The following is a 15,834-nucleotide window of genomic DNA, read 5'->3' as shown; positions in this document are numbered from 1 at the left end:
CCTCACACACAGAGAATTTCTTGGAGGAAAGTGAGTGATTATAAAAAGAATGACTTTAATCTTAAGTAAGAGTAGCTGGCGCTTTCAGTAGTAAAACTGACAGGCAATTTCCATGCCTATATACTTTGTAAGTCAAATGAATAATAAAGAATATAAATGAAATACATCTAGCCATTTCTTAAGTTTTAAAATATATATGGAACTAAATTGCCAAGACTTGTTTTTCAAGGGTTGGATTTTGCAAAATGTGTAGAACAAACCAATAAAATTGAAGCAGAAGAGAAGGTTAATAACAAAGCAAACCTAGAGGACAGCTTCCACTTACAGTTATAAAAAGTATGATAGCTCTGAGATTAGTAAACCCCATAGTTACAAATATGAAAACTAATGCAAAGTATGATCAATGACACCAAAAATTATAATATCCAATTGTGGGTTTTAGGTCTTTGAGAAAAAGTCACCAGAATGATTTTTTAATCTTTTTATATTTTTTTTTTTTAGTTTACATTGTTAGTGTTCTTTTAAAGATTTTTATTAAAAAGTTTTTATAATGAACCATAAAATGACAAGCTTGAACATGAGGTTCTTAGGAACCAGCCAAGCTCCATGGAAAGAACAGAGGGACGTGAGCTCTCAGCCCTTGCAGCAGCCCTGGGAAGAAACACCAAGCACAAACCACCACTTGCTGTTCTCATTTGAGAAAAACGGCCTGTCCCATGGAAGTACATTAGGGCAAAGTGCTTTGGAGGAGAAACATGGTATTTGATATGAAGGCAAATTATTAATAAAAAAGACGGAATTGTCTTATCAAGGAACTTAGAGTTATTTTAAAAAATAAAATTGGATCAGCTTTACAGTTCCAGCTACACCCAGTTCGGGCTCCAGCATCACACCAGTACACCTTCCCCTAGGCCAGCTACATAATTTGTGGGGTCCACTGCAAAATAAGAATGTGGGGGCCCTTGTTCAAACAAGAAGAGGGAACTCAAGATACTAAATTATAACACTTTTCCCTTTGACTTGTCATGGTGTGCTCTTATTTGCAAAATGCGGTACTAAAATGTAAAATATTTTAAATTATTGGCATGAATTCTACTGCTGATCTTCATATTATGCAATGTCAGTTTTCAATGGAAATATAAGCGCACTGAACTTATATGCAGAATATCCCAAATTACACACAATTCGTATTTTTTACTTCATGCATGCACATGTATTTTGTCCTTATGAGAACAGTGAAAATTCTGCACGAAATGGTTTTCTTTCACTTCTGGATAAGTGCATATTCTACCAACACGCTACCAAAGGATACGTTTGGGTTCACCGGTTGTTTGTGTCTCCTGGCACTCCACTTCCTTTTGCATTCGAAGCAAATTCTGGAAAGCAAGTTTTCGAATGGAAAGCCTGGCCCCTTGGCGCTTTCAGCTCCCTCGCGTGGTCCACGAGAATGTCGTGCTCAAGAGGCATCGCGAGCCCTGCCTGCGACTTCGGTGTATTCGAATATTGCGCGAATACTCAGCGCATGCTCCACGTCCCATCAGACTTCACATACAAAACACAAGTTCAAAAAAAAATTAAGAATTTTAAGATGTTGACAGTAGAGCCTAAACCAAGTGTTGGCCTCTGAGCACCACGCCCTGGGCCACTGCACAAGTCACACACCCATGAAGCCCTCTCTGCCTTCCACCAGACTCCTACCTCGGTTTTCTGGAATTCCCAGTCGGGAAGATGAGATAGTCGCAAGCCTCCAACAAGCTTTTCTCTATTCAGATACTCACTACCTGGCCTGTGCGAGCCTGGCTTAGGAAAATCCTTGCAGACAACCTCTTCCCTTCTCCACTTCCTTATGCGCTGCCCTTCAACATACCCATCCCAACCTTCCCCACTATTTCCAGACTTTGAAGAAATGCAGAATAGCTCCACTTCCAATTCAAAAGTAAAACAAAACAAAACAAAACAAAAAAGCTGCATTCCCATTTGCTCATATCTTTCCCTTTTCTCTTAAAACAGTGTTGATGCAATTGAGCAAATTTTGGTGAATCCTCACTGTTGCCAAATTTTAAAAGCTAGGTGGCAAAGAATAGAAGTCTCATTCATTGTATTACCTGGGCAGAACTTTAGGGCAGAAGGCCAGTTAATTTTCAAAAATCCCAGGCTGGAAATTAAAAAAAAAAAATTTTTTTTACGTACAATGCTACTTTATGTGAGTAAAAAAGAGCTCACCTAAAAAAAAAAAAAATCGCAGGTTTTAGATGAAACCCATGCATTTCCATATGCAATGCAACCTGGTATTTAACTCTAGAGGGAAAAAATGACTAGGCCATGGAATAATAAAGAAGGGGGGGGGGAGTTTATTAACATTTGTTAAATGATCCTGGAACACAGGCAGGTATTTGGTAACTTTTTTCACTCACTGAAGCACGATGGCTGAAGGAAAAAAAGACCTTTCTCTATTATTATTTTTTTTTGGTGGTGTTGTTGTTATTGTTATTTTTCCCTTTCTATTTCCATCCTAGCTTTTCTAGAGTTCTTGAATTTGTAAAAAAACTTAATGAAAAAACAAGACCACACAGCTAGCTGCTCTTGTGGGTCCATGATTTTTTTTTCTTCTTATTTTGCACCTGTACAGAAACATTCTCAGTTCAACTGCAGGAATTGGTAACTGTCTTAGTTAGGATGGGGGAAAGGTTGACGATTTCTTCTTTTGCTTTTTTGAAGCTTCAGAATGGCACCCTCAGCGAGCCTGCTAACCAAGCCACTTCCCTCCGAGATTTAAGATCAAAAGAGTTGAGTGTCCAGGTTCCCACAGGTTTAAGCACCAACCTCTCTCTTAGACAGTGAATGAAAGACTGCACATACTTTTCCAAGAGCCCCGTTTTCTTCAGCATGTAACAGATTCAATATGTTGGGCAGAGCAGCAGGGCAACCTTCTACAGAATTCAGCAAACTCACGGGCCAGACAGACCACAGTGATAACTCGGTGGCAGGAGCACATTCCTCACTTTGTTCATTGGCCCCATTAATGAGCCCCTGAACGTGGCCACATTCCAACGAAAATCATGTGGGCCCTACTTACTCCTTTCCTGGAACTCTAAATGGACATCATTCTTCCTTCCTAGCTCCTGGGCAGCCTGTTGTGCTCTGAAGGTGGTTGTAATTCAGGGGGAAGGAAGCTGGGTGCCCTGACCGGTAAATATTTAATAATCATAGAACTCTCTATAGATCCATGCTCTTTTCCTTTATATCCTTTGGGAGCTGAGTACTTTGGAATAAAAAGTAACTCCTCAGAACTTAAAACACATTCAGAATAGACAAATCTACCGAGACAGAAAGTAGGTCAGTGGTTGCCAGGAGATGCGGGAAGGGGACAATGAGATGTTATTACTTAATGGCTATGGGTGTTCTTTTTGAGTGATGAAAAAGTTTTGAAACTCGAGAGAGGTGGTGATTGTACAACATTGTGAATGCACTAAACGCCACTGAATTGTATACTTTAAAATGGTTAGTTGTAGTATGTGAATGTCACCTCAATTTCTTAAAAAACACACACACACACACACAAAAACACTGTTCTCACAGATTTCATGACTGTTCATCAATTCTCTTATGAGACCATTTCAGGGATATGTTTCACAGAAAATGTATACACCCAATGACTCTATAAGAAGAGAGTTTAACCATTAGCTTAGGAGACTGTTCAATAGGTATTATTTGATGAAAACAATGGTTTTTCTCAGTTACCTGAAAAGACTTCATCTCATCTTCCCTAAGTGAAGAGTGAATATGTCTCTCTTTAGATGAGGTTTTCTCACACAACAAAAACCACATAATTAGGTCGGAGATGCCAGAAGTGGTAGCACCGTGGTGCTGTGAGCCTCCTTGCTCGAAGTTCACGTGTGAATGGCTTTGGCTGTAGAGGAAACATGTCTGCTGGCTGGAACAACGGGGCCCAGTATGATGCCGGGTGCTCCAGCCCCCATGACGGACACACTTGCTTTGTCCAAGTGGAAAGACTCAGGCAACAGACATTAGTGACACCCTCCATCCCTTTGGTCTGAGGTTGGCTCCCTAGTCCCACAGTGCTCGACTTGTAAAGCAGGTGCCACATGAAGCAGTAATTTAAAAAACCCAGAAGTCACATATGCCAGACTATTACACAATCCAGCCCCGATGGGGACTTAAATATACCTCCTCATGAATGTTCCACCCTGTCAAATGCATGCAAAGCAAACTGCTAAGGTATGAGCTAATTGATTTGATCAATGTTTCTAGCTCTCTCTAAAACTTTGTTTTTAAAGAAATAGTCTAAGTGTGTCTATGTTTTAAAAGCGTATATTCAGTTCAACTCTTTGTCACACCCACTGTGACAGAGGCCTAACCCCAACTGGCTTGGTGCCTGAGCTGCATGAGCTTCTGCGTCTCCATAAACCCTTATTTACTAACTCAGGACTGCCCAGCTGCTACGTCCAGTCTAAGTTTTAGATTTGCCTGGTATATAATTAGTGCTGAATTGTTGGTTTGTTTTCCAAGGAAAAACATATAGCATACAATAAAATTTAGAAAACCTCCCAGCACTTTTTATAATATCATAGAAGCATAGAACCAAAGAGACTATAGAGAGTTTCTTTGCCAAATGTCCTCATTTTAGAAATGAAGTCGAAGAGAGGTTGAGTGACTTCCCCAACGTGGGTTAGAGATGGTGTCAGAGTAGGAGCCAGGTCTCTGATCCCACTTCATTGGTGGTGGCCCACCCATTTGTCTTTCTTCACTTAAGAGGCTCTGAAGACAAGGGATGATGCAATTCCAGAAATATACCATGATATCATATTTTAAATTATTTTTCCACACAGGGTATAATGAAAAGAAAAAAAAAAAAAAGCAAACCACAACAGTACCTTAGAAATCTGCATCACGTCTCACACATGTCTCTGCCCTGGCATTAGGCAAACCCAGCAGGCCAGGGTCTTGTTGAAACCTTAAAACAAACCAGGCCAATCCTGAGGTCTAGACAGGCCCCAGACAGGGTTTCCCGAAGCTTTGAAATGCGATTTTAGAACTGGGTAATTTAGAGGCAATTTAACCCAGAAACCAAACTGACATTCAGACCATTTATTTTGAAAACATTTTTAAAGCATCTACTCACCCCTTTAAAATACGATTTTGTGTTTTACTTGGGGCAGACCAACTGGAATTGCAATGATTAAGGTTCAGAGTCACTAACTCTTAGTAAGTTCTAAACACAGAAAAGGCAGCCTCCTTCCTAGGTGCGTATACCCAGGATCCAGGAGAAACTTGCTTTGTCGAAGAATATTCTAAAAATCACGTTTAATTTTTACATTGCTTTTGCAACAGTAGAGGGCTATACTTTTAGGTTGTATCTGCATATTAGAGTTGCAGGAAGAAGTTGGACTACAGCTTGTGTTCAAGGCAGCCAAATTACTCATCGATTCAAAAGCATCATTGGTGTAGAACTCAGCCTTGCAATTAGCGGGTACTTACAACTTCTTTGTAGTGAAACTTCTGTTCTAGGGTGCATAGACTGGGCCATAATCTTCTTTTCTGTAAAACAACCAGGAACCACAATTAGGAAGATGCCAGAAATCCTATCACATTCTAACTGCTGGGTATTAAGTGGAATTCCCAGTATGTGGAGAAGCAACTGTTGCTATTTCAGACTCATTTTCCTTTGTGAATTCTACACAACGCTGGGACAATTTTATTTTTCAAATGAATGACAATGCTGGATGGGAAAGATTGGCCAAAATTATCTGAATCAGATCATGCTGAGGGTGAATACGTGGTTCTTAAAGTTTAGACCTTGGGAAAACACAGTTACTCTCTCTCAACAATATGTGGGAAACAGTATCAGGCTGTGATGGCTCTGTAGTCTCTGGGTTCCTTCTTTTAATCCTTTTTAGTCATTTTAAATTCAGCTTTTTAAAAGTCTTAGTCCAATTGCCTTCGGGAACAATAAAGTGGCAATTAGGTATAACAAAGGCATAGAACAGACACAATTACTTATTGCCATAGTAAAAGAAAAAAGATGGGTCTATGAACCTATCAAGCAAACCTGCAAAATGGAATGGGCTGCGGGACCTCATGAAAAATGTACCCAAATATTTGCAGAATGTACTTTTGGCTACCTCCCTCTTGAGATATTAAACCATTTTCTTTTACCAGAGAATTTACTACCATTACATTTTATATTAATTTAACAACTTTGATCAGGCAATCATCATTTATTTGCCTAAATTACCAATCCCTTAGTACTTCATCGGCAAAGGGAACTATTTCATAGAACACGAGGCAAAGCCTCTAATTACTATTAGAGCATAATTTAAAGTAACTTCAACAGGTATTGTAATTTTGACCAATTGAGTTACTAATTTGGAAAATCGATTATCTCCTGGACCTCTTCAATTTGCTGCCTCATTTAATTGGCAGTGGCTGTCCAATTACACATCTGGCACAGTAGTTGTGTTTGCATCTGCATGTCTTCAGCCAATCAGCCAACTGAGCCCACTTGTCAGGTAACAGTTGTGCAGGTTTGAAGGCTTTGATACATTTGTGGATCAAGTCATTTTTACAATTTATATCAAATTATTCACAAACTTGGGCCGGCCTGGTGGCTCAGGCGGTTAGAGCTCCATGCTCCTAACTCCGAAGGCTGCCAGTTTGATTCCCACATCCGCCAGTGGGCTCTCAACCACAAGGTTGCCGGTTCAATTCGAGTCCCGCAAGGGATGGTGGGCAGTGCCCCCTGCAACTAAGATTGAACATGGCACCTCGAGCTGAGCTGCCTCCCGAATGACTCAGTTGGTTGGAGCACGGGCTCTCAACCACAAGGTTGCTGGTTCGACTCCTGCAAGGGATGGTGAGCTGCACCCCTGCAACTAGCAATGGCAACTGGACCTGGAGCTGAGCTGCACCCTCCGCAACTAAGATTGAAAGGACAACAACTTGACTTGAAAAAAAGGCCTGGAAGTACACACTGTTCCCCAATAAAGTCCTGTTCCCCTTCCCCAATAAAATAAAAATAAAATTGAAAAAAAAAGTATTCACAAACTTTTCTCCTCATGTAACCTTCCTCTGCCATTCATCTAAAAATTTTAAAATGTTCAAGCAATTTTATTCATATAATTCATCTCCATTCCTCCCTCTGGCCCTGATTTCCAAAGACACCCAATCTAAAAAAAAAAAAAAGGGGGGGGTGGGGAAACAACCTACTAGTGGCAAAAACAGAAAATCAAATGTCATCCAACACTGCAGGGTGAAATTAGTACAATCCTGTACTATTACTTACAATGTAAATTATACACATCTTTGAAAAGCAGCAGGGCCATTGGAGTCATAAAATGTCCATGCACTTTGATCCACTTCTAGAGTTTTATCCTCAGGAAATAATTCCATAGAGGAAAGAAATCTATATTCCAGAGATGTTCCTTCCAATGCTGACTTTAACAGTAACAAACAACAATAAAAACGCAAACAAAAACTGAAGCAAAAATTGTCAACTATAGAGACATATTTAAATAAACTACGTCAAAAAAATAAAACACGTAACCATTCAACATGAAAATTATTAAGACTGTGCAGAAATACAGAAAATGTCTATGTTAAATGAAATAAGCAAACTATGAAATGAGACGATTGCAACAATGTACAGATGAGTGCCCATATTCCTTATATAAAAGGAAGAGTAAGTACTGTAGTTTCTTAGAGCAAAACCAAAGTGCTTTGGGAGATGAAGAGAAGGATCTATCACGCCATTTGGGAAACTGTAGAGATGGCCCGTAAAATTGGCATTCAAAGGTTCCAGAAAGTTGAGAAGGGGTTACTGTGGAGGGGCACGTTCAGTGCCAAAGAAAAGATGTGTCATATTTGAGGACGATGGAGGGTTTGATTTGGCTGCATTGTGGGGCATGGACATGGGATGGGGGACATATTTGCCTGGAAGGAGAAGCCAGCATCTTCCTGTGGAGTGCTAAAGGTTAACGTTTCTTTCTGGAAGCAGTGAGAGAAGCTGAGCATTTCAGAAAAGAGGAGGCCACATGCTATAAGTAGACTGAGACTTGGAGGAACTGGGTTTGAATCCTACTTCTGTCAGGTGATAACTTTGTGGCCTTGGGCACGTTACTTAAGCATTTTGAGTCCTGGTTTCCTCACCTCTGCTATGACAGTCATACCTACATCTTAGGGTGGTTGTGGCAATTAAAGACAATACATATATAAAGTACTTGGTACCTAACAGGTACTACATAGATTACATTTACCACTGCTATTAATCAGAGTAATCTGATATCAGAGAGCAGCATGGATTTGAGTCAAGAAAAGAAGGTGTGGGGAGAACCACTTTAGGTCCTTACTCTGCTAGACTACACACAAAAAGAAATGAAGTCTGAAGAAAAATAAAACACATGACTGTTCAACATGGAAATTAGGAAGACTATGCAGAAACATGGAAAATGTCTATGATATTAAATAGACGAGTGGAAAGATGACGCCGCGTCAAGAAACACCACGGAAGAAGACCCTGGAAGGCTGGGCCAGGGTGAATCCAGGTTTGCTGGGGTATGAAGCATATGCAATTGGGAGTCCTTTTCAAAGAAAAAGAATAAAATATTCAATATAAAAGTGAATATTTATTTAGAACAAGAAATTGTAACAAATTACAAAATCGAGAAACCTGACCAATATCACTAGCATTACAAAACCATATTTTTAAAAATCAACTGCCTGACAAACGTCTATGATTCTTGTTTGTGTACATTTTGGGCTATATATTCCTTGATTGTTTCTTCATATGACCAGTATTTTATTAATACCATTTTCTATAGAGAGAATAGAAAGATAACTCAGTCTTTCCTCTAGCATGGTTGATCGAAAAATTTTTTCTATTATTGATAGTTTAGAAAAGTTTCTTTTGGCCCACAGCTCATTATTGGTGGAGTTATGTAAAACTGTAGGATTGCTTTCAAACTGAAAAACATTTTATTAAGTTTCTTTTATATGTGAGTTGTTATAGACACATTTACTATTTACAGTTCTGTTCCAGGTTTGTGCCATACAAACACAAGCTGATAATTCTATTTTCCATTATTCCCATTACAAAAGAAAACTACTGTATAGTGAACTCACAATTGTATAGGTGCACTGCATTTTAGAATATATTCCTGAGAGGTGAGACCTGGTATGTTAACCAGGTGTTAATGAGAAGTGAATTCTCCGCTCATGATTTTACATGTCTGAGAAACTGAAAACACATTCCACAGATGAGCTTCTGTCCCCCACGCATTCACATCTTGTTTCTCCTCCGCACCTGCTTCTTCATGGTAGGAAACCAGGTGATTCAGCACAGGGGCAGTACGAATATACTAGAAGCCATCCCTGACATTGGGACAATTACCAATAACTAAATCTAAACAGAAGTGCCACCAAAACACATAAATATGTTCCATTAATCCCAAATAAATGCATCCCCAAATTCAATTTAACATCCCTTTTGCCCTGTCTCCAAACTGGCACTTGACAAGAGGGAAAGTGTGGCTGAAGAGAAGTTAGAGTGGAAAGAGGCATCTGAAACATCTTGTGTTTCCAAATTTTACAAAAACATGTGGCCTTCACAAAAACGCATTGCTGGGGCCCCTGCCAGAGCCCTGGAAGAGAGAGCTGTGCACAAGAGGGGTCCCGAACGCAAGCTTCATCTGCTTCTTAGTACATCTGTCTCTTTCAGCAATGATTGACTAAAGGAAGTGGACAGAGAAACAGGAAATAAGATTATGGGCACCAGTGAGGGGGCAAATTATGGTGCCATTAAGGCAAGAAAGAAAATCAAGATGAAAAGGAACAGGGTTAGTTTTGTTGTGTTAAACAATGGTTAGGGAGGAGTAATAGTAAGTTTTATCTTAAATACAGTGAGTTGAAGATGCCCGTGGCACCTCCAAGCAGATGTCAAGCAGGCAAAATTACTTTAAGGTCTAAAATCAGAGACTCTCTGATTAACTAAAAATAATCCTCCGAGTTCTCAACCTGCTCCTGCGATGTGTTTCCATTCTCGATCCTTTCCTTAATTCCTGACTTGGCCATTCTACCTTTTAACTGAAAGCTGATGTACTGATAGTTTTTGAACAACAGCCAAAAGACAAACTGGTAGGCTGAGATGACTGTGGCTGGAGTGTGGGTAAGGATCTTGCCATAAAGCTTCGGGAAAATTGCAAAGTCCTCCTGTCTGTTCGTTGTCTTAAATAATTCACAGCACCTCCAGTGTTTTAAAAGAGTCCTATGACACAGAAGCAGCAGGAATCTCCATTTACTCCTCTCTTTCTGCCAATTCTCCTAGCTTGGAATAAAAATAAAAGAGATGATAGATAGGTCACTTATTATCTTGGTCTTCATTTAGACTATTTTGTCTACAGTGCAAACAGAGTAATCAGTGAATGAGTCAACAATGAGAAGCATTGTGGCCACTGTACACAACTGTAAATTCATGCTCATGGAGGCCAACGCTGCTTGACAGACTATTTTTCACGTCTATTACTTTTGCTGTCTGTTTCTGTCCTCGTCTATTGATAGTTATTGCATCTTGTATTATTGTTCCATGTAGCGATTGTGGCTACCCGTTAACAATACAATGATATAAGAAATTAAATATTAATAGGCAATTTATAAAAGGGCTGAAATTTTACATTCCAATAGATAAAACTGAAAAATGGAGCATGGAAAAGGCTATACGATTCGGAAGGCTGTTTCTCACTGAATGTGGAAATCAGAAGCATTCCAATGCTTTTAGTGTTGCCTAAGGATGAACAGAAGTTAAAACCTAAGTGTCTCCAGTGGAAACTGGGAATCACCAGCTGGCATGACAAGAACAATGTTAGATAATCTTTGTTTTGCCCTTTTTGAAAAAAAGACTCAAGTCACAAGGCTCATTTCAACTGACAAGACGACAAAAAGAGTAAATTAGGGGGGAAAACGATCCGAAGCAATTCTAAACAAATCACTCTTACAGGACTTGATAACACTCATTTTAAAAGAACTTTTTCTCTCCCCTTTCATTGTTTCGATTCTGATGGAGGCATGTAGCTCATCCTAGTTCTTGCTTCATCTGGGTCAGAGGTTAACAGTTTTACAATACAGGGAGAAATCTATTGTCACAAAATTCTGGCCTAACTAGATTTAAGATCCTAGTCTTGCCCACAATGCTATTCTCATGGAATTGGCTTTCATTCAGTCAAAAAGGCTGATTGGGCCTCCTACGTGCCAGGCACTGGGCCAGGGAAGGTGATGGGCACCAGATCTAAGGTGGTGGTAGTGGTAAGGGAAAGAGGGATAGATGGTAAGCATTCTGGTTTCTATCGCTATGTTACAGCTTACCCCAGAATTTAGTGGCTTAAAACAACAACGATCACGTTATCATCTCTCGTGGTTTCCGTGAGTGGGAATTTGGGATGGGCTCAGCTAGGCAGTATGTCTAGGCAGTGGCTACCACAGTTGTAGTCAGATGGTGAAGCCTGCAAAGCAGAGGGATGCAGCAGCGGCAGCCAGCCAAGCACCTTTGTCTCTACATGGAGTCTCAGGCCCTTTCCATGTCGTTCACCCACATGTGATAGTTTGGGCTTCTCCACAACATGAGGTCTTTTGCTGATAAGTTCCAAGGAGCAAGGGGGAACCTGAATCGCCTTTTGTGGTTTAACCTTGGAAATCACATGGTGCCACTTGCATCACTCTATGGGTCAAAATAGTCGCAGAAGTCTAGTGTCAAGGAGAAGAGACATAGACCCAACTCTCAATGGGAGGTATGCCAAAGAATTTGTGGACATATTTTAAAACTACCACAGTAAGGGATTAGGATTGACCGGATTTAGTGACTGGATTTGGGGAGTGAGGAATACGGAGTAGAAGACGACTCCAAAATTAGTCCCCTGATATCTTACTCTGTTCAGGCTCCTATAACAAAATACTATAGACTGGGTGGCTTAAACAACAAGCACGTATTACTCATAGTTCAAGAGGCTGGGAAGCTAGGAAGATAAAAGTAGATTTGATGTCTGGTGAGGGCCCTCTTCCTGGTTCATAGGTAGCTCACATGGCAGAAGAGACAAGAGAGCTCTATGGATTCTCATTTAGAAGGTCACTAATCCCATTCATAAGGGCTTCATCCTCATGACCTAATCACCTCCCAAAGGCCTCACCTCCTAGTACCATCACATCCAGGGTTAAGATTTCAACATATGAATTTGGTGGGGGCATGAACATTCAGACCATGACTCCTGGGTCAGTGGCAATGTTCCCAACCAAGATATGGAATTCAGGAGGAAGAAGAGGTTTGATGAGAAAGAGGTAAATTTAGGACATGTCTAAGCAAAGATGACAGGCAAGACAAAGTTAGAAACTTATGTCTGGACCCCAGGAGAAAGTTAGAGCTAGAGACAGAAATCTGGGAATGACTGGTATTTATGGAGCCATAGGCTTGAATGGAATTTCCCAGGGAGCGTACGTAGATCAAAAATAGAAGTCTAGGCAAAGGGAATAAAATTTTGAGGCCATTTGAGTGTCCCCAACCACTAGACTACATCTATCCCAAGCAGATATAAACATGACCGATGCCACATGAGTTCCTTGGTAGGTGAGTGGATATTGAATACAACTGGCAGCTGGTGGGGGTTAGGGGTGGGGTGCACCAGGATGATGGTGGAGGACTGAACTGGGGCTGTCTGATCCCAAGGCTCGTGCTCTTCCCCCCACTAAACCACCTCCCTCCTTGCTGTGTGTTCCCTTTTCACAGGAACATTTAACAGGCATCACCCAGTTGCTGTTAATCAGCTGCCCACCTCTCCCAACCCTTGGTTTCTTTCTCTTTTGCTAAAATCTACACTGAGACTGATTCTCAAGTATGCCCGTCTGTCTGACAGATGGAGACAGACTACTCATGTGTACTTACTCATGCGTACATAGCTTGCACTGTGCTTTTTAATTCAAATATCTACCTCTCCTCTCTCCAGAAAAGGAACGAGAATCTCTTCTATATACCTCTTGACTTTTATTGTTCTTTTTTCAAGTGATTGGGGCTAAGTTATTTACACTCAGATTGAATTTGACTTTCTGAGACCTTCATCAAATCACTCGATGTTTTCTACCTAAATACCAAACCTTGTATAAAAGCCAGGTCACCCGCCCCCTTGATTTTAGTGGAGAGCTAAAGATTAATTTGAAAACATAGAGTTTTTTAGCATAAATATGGGCTCTTTTGACTCTCTCAAAAATCCTGTGAAGCAGATAAACAAAACAGGTATTGTTATTATTATTATTATTATTCCTGTTTCTATTACTGAAGAAATGGAGGCTAGGGCAGTTCCAATCACTTGTCCCCAAAACACTACACTGACAGAGGTAGCCCAAATGCAAACCCAGGTCTCCTGCTATGACACCATGACGCACTGCTTCTCCTAGGCCTGTTATAATTTTCAGGTGACAGAATTGTTTGTAATGGAAATAGACATTGTGAAGAATCAATACTAAATCAAGAGGATATCAGCCAGATGGTGCTACAATCCCGGTTCCACTGAAGTTATTCATTTCTAGGATTCTTTTCGTTTGTTGTTTTTTAGGAACAGCACTGATACCTTTCTTACCCTAATTTTCTGAGGATGTGGTGTCTTGGGGCATTTCTCTGGAACAGTACCTTATTAATCACTAATACAGTCCTGGCTTTCATTTTAATCATGCATCCAGACATTGAGGGGGAAACTGAGAGTTTAATCTTCCAGATTCTTGTGGCCAACTTTACATCCTGTTATTAAAATAACTCCTTTCTGGGGAGGTACCATGAAGGCAGAAAGAGAACGCTACTGGCTGCAAAATGAGATGGAAGGACTTCTGCCACTTTAGCCTGAGGCCTTTCCTGGCCCTACCTTATTTAAAAACACTCGCTCACAACCTCCTTTGATTTATACTGCTGTGGCTCAACTGTTTTGAAAGGCTGATGTTGTGGAATCCTTAAGTCATCGGTGACCTAGGTCACTAAAGACAGGGGCAATTTAGTAAAAGTATTAATTGAAACTCTCCTGACAAGCCCTGCTCTTCTAGATAAAGTCACACATCAAATCCATACAGGCCGCTGGGCTATTCTGAGCAGCCTGAGATTTTCAATATCTCATAAACAGGCCCCTCAATCACTACAATCTAATAAGGCTATAATCATCATTGACACTATAATGATTAAAATGAATAAAACCCATTAAGAAAAGTCATGTTGAGTTATTAAAAGTTTCGCTCTGTGTGATATGTAATCTTTTATCCATTTTTTATGATGAAATCTGTAACCATCTATCCACAAAAGACCATTAATTTACTGCTCTGTGGATGTTACCATGCTCTTTAGTTTAACAGCTTATCATTGATTTCTTGAGGGAGATATTATATTTGGAGAAATACACATGGAACAAAAGCCCAAATGTTGCTGTAAATTTCCCACTGACAGGATGATCAAAGTATTTTGGTCTGGTCTGCAGCCCAGGGTTGGCGAACAAGTTTTCTGGAGCAGAGAGAGCCCTCCGGCTACCAGGCAGCAGATATGTGTTTTGGGGCACTGGAAATGCTTCTAAGAGAAGGTCATGTGCACGATGTTGGGGGGGTGGAGGGTGGGCAGGGGGGAGGAACAATAAAATGTCCATTAACTGGAGCCTAGTTAACTGGCTTATTGGCATCTATTAGAAACAAATTGCAAACAAAACTGATCCTATTATAAACTTCTCCTCATCCCCTCCATCAAGGGCAGTCCTGATTGGCTCAGAAGAGGCCCAACAAATTCAATGCTAGCAGATGACTCTTTTATTTGCAAAGGAGAAGATTGGGTTTCGGCCAACAGCGGCCTGCAACTCCAATCAGCAGAGAACTACAAAGCTGGGAGGGATGTGTGGCCCCACACAACAGAAAGAGCACTGGAGAGGCAACTAATGTACTCTTGTCCACATTCTTTCACCGGGGACTTTTTTTCCCAAAGCAAACAGCAATAAAAAAATCTGAATGGAAAAATGTGTACAAAGTGCTGAACTAAGTGGTGGGGGAGTCTGATTCTTAATGTGTACTTTTTCTCATAATAAACTCTGCTCCAATATCTTTACTGTCCATCTCTTATTTAATCTTATTAACAGTCAAACCTAAAAGGAGTCTATGAAACCAAGGAGAGGGTATTGTCTTTGAAGATGCTCTTCATTTTTCCTGAAATGATTAATAAATCCGTTTGCCAGTCTCTGAACAGACTTGCCAGGGTTCTCCAGCAGGTAACGACAGGTCCCACAAAACAGGATGAAAATGGTTGCCTTATGTTTTATCAGATATCCTTATTTTCCAGATTTGCTTCCCCCATTGAGGTCCTGCTGGATTTTCTTCCCCTTTATCTAAATAACATTCGGTTATAAACGTCATTCCATAACACACCATCTCTTTTACTAAGGGAAGCCAGTCTTTACCAAAATAATCAAATATATTTTATGATCCTCCCTTTAAAAAAAAAAATCAGCAAATTCCATTTATAAGGTTGAAGTATAGTTCAAAGCATGGTGAATAGACATCAATGTTTATCAATCTTTAGAGAGTTCATTTAAACCTACACCTTCTATCGTGAAAGACAAAATGGCTGCTAAATGAAATTAAAAGTCAAATTCACCAAGAATAAAAAGGAAATCGTTCTTTATATAACACATCATTAACCTGGGGAAGTAACTGCTTCAGGGCATGATGGAGGCTAACAGCTTAGTAAAAATTTTTAAATGATGTAAAACTCCTACAGATCAGAACAGCAACAAGCAACTGGTAACTCTATCAATCCTCACA

General features: G+C 40.2%; 1 long non-coding RNA gene across 1 annotated transcript in view; it reads right to left on the bottom strand.

Annotated features, from left to right (window-relative positions):
* Positions 1-1,311: 1,311 nt before the first annotated feature.
* The window catches only part of LOC141573094 (uncharacterized), a 44,372-nt gene continuing 29,849 nt past the window's right edge, over positions 1,312-15,834 (bottom strand). The window contains exons 2-3 of the long non-coding RNA XR_012498656.1: positions 5,500-5,559; positions 1,312-1,542 (exon numbers count right to left, since the gene is read on the bottom strand). This is a non-coding gene — a long non-coding RNA (uncharacterized LOC141573094). The remainder of the gene's footprint in view (positions 1,543-5,499; positions 5,560-15,834) is intronic.

Source organism: Rhinolophus sinicus, linkage group LG09, assembly GCF_036562045.2.
Source record: "Rhinolophus sinicus isolate RSC01 linkage group LG09, ASM3656204v1, whole genome shotgun sequence".
Classification (NCBI taxonomy): Eukaryota; Metazoa; Chordata; class Mammalia; order Chiroptera; family Rhinolophidae; genus Rhinolophus; species Rhinolophus sinicus.
Note: the sequence above shows the minus strand (reverse complement) of the source record. Positions and strands in the feature narration are given on the sequence as shown.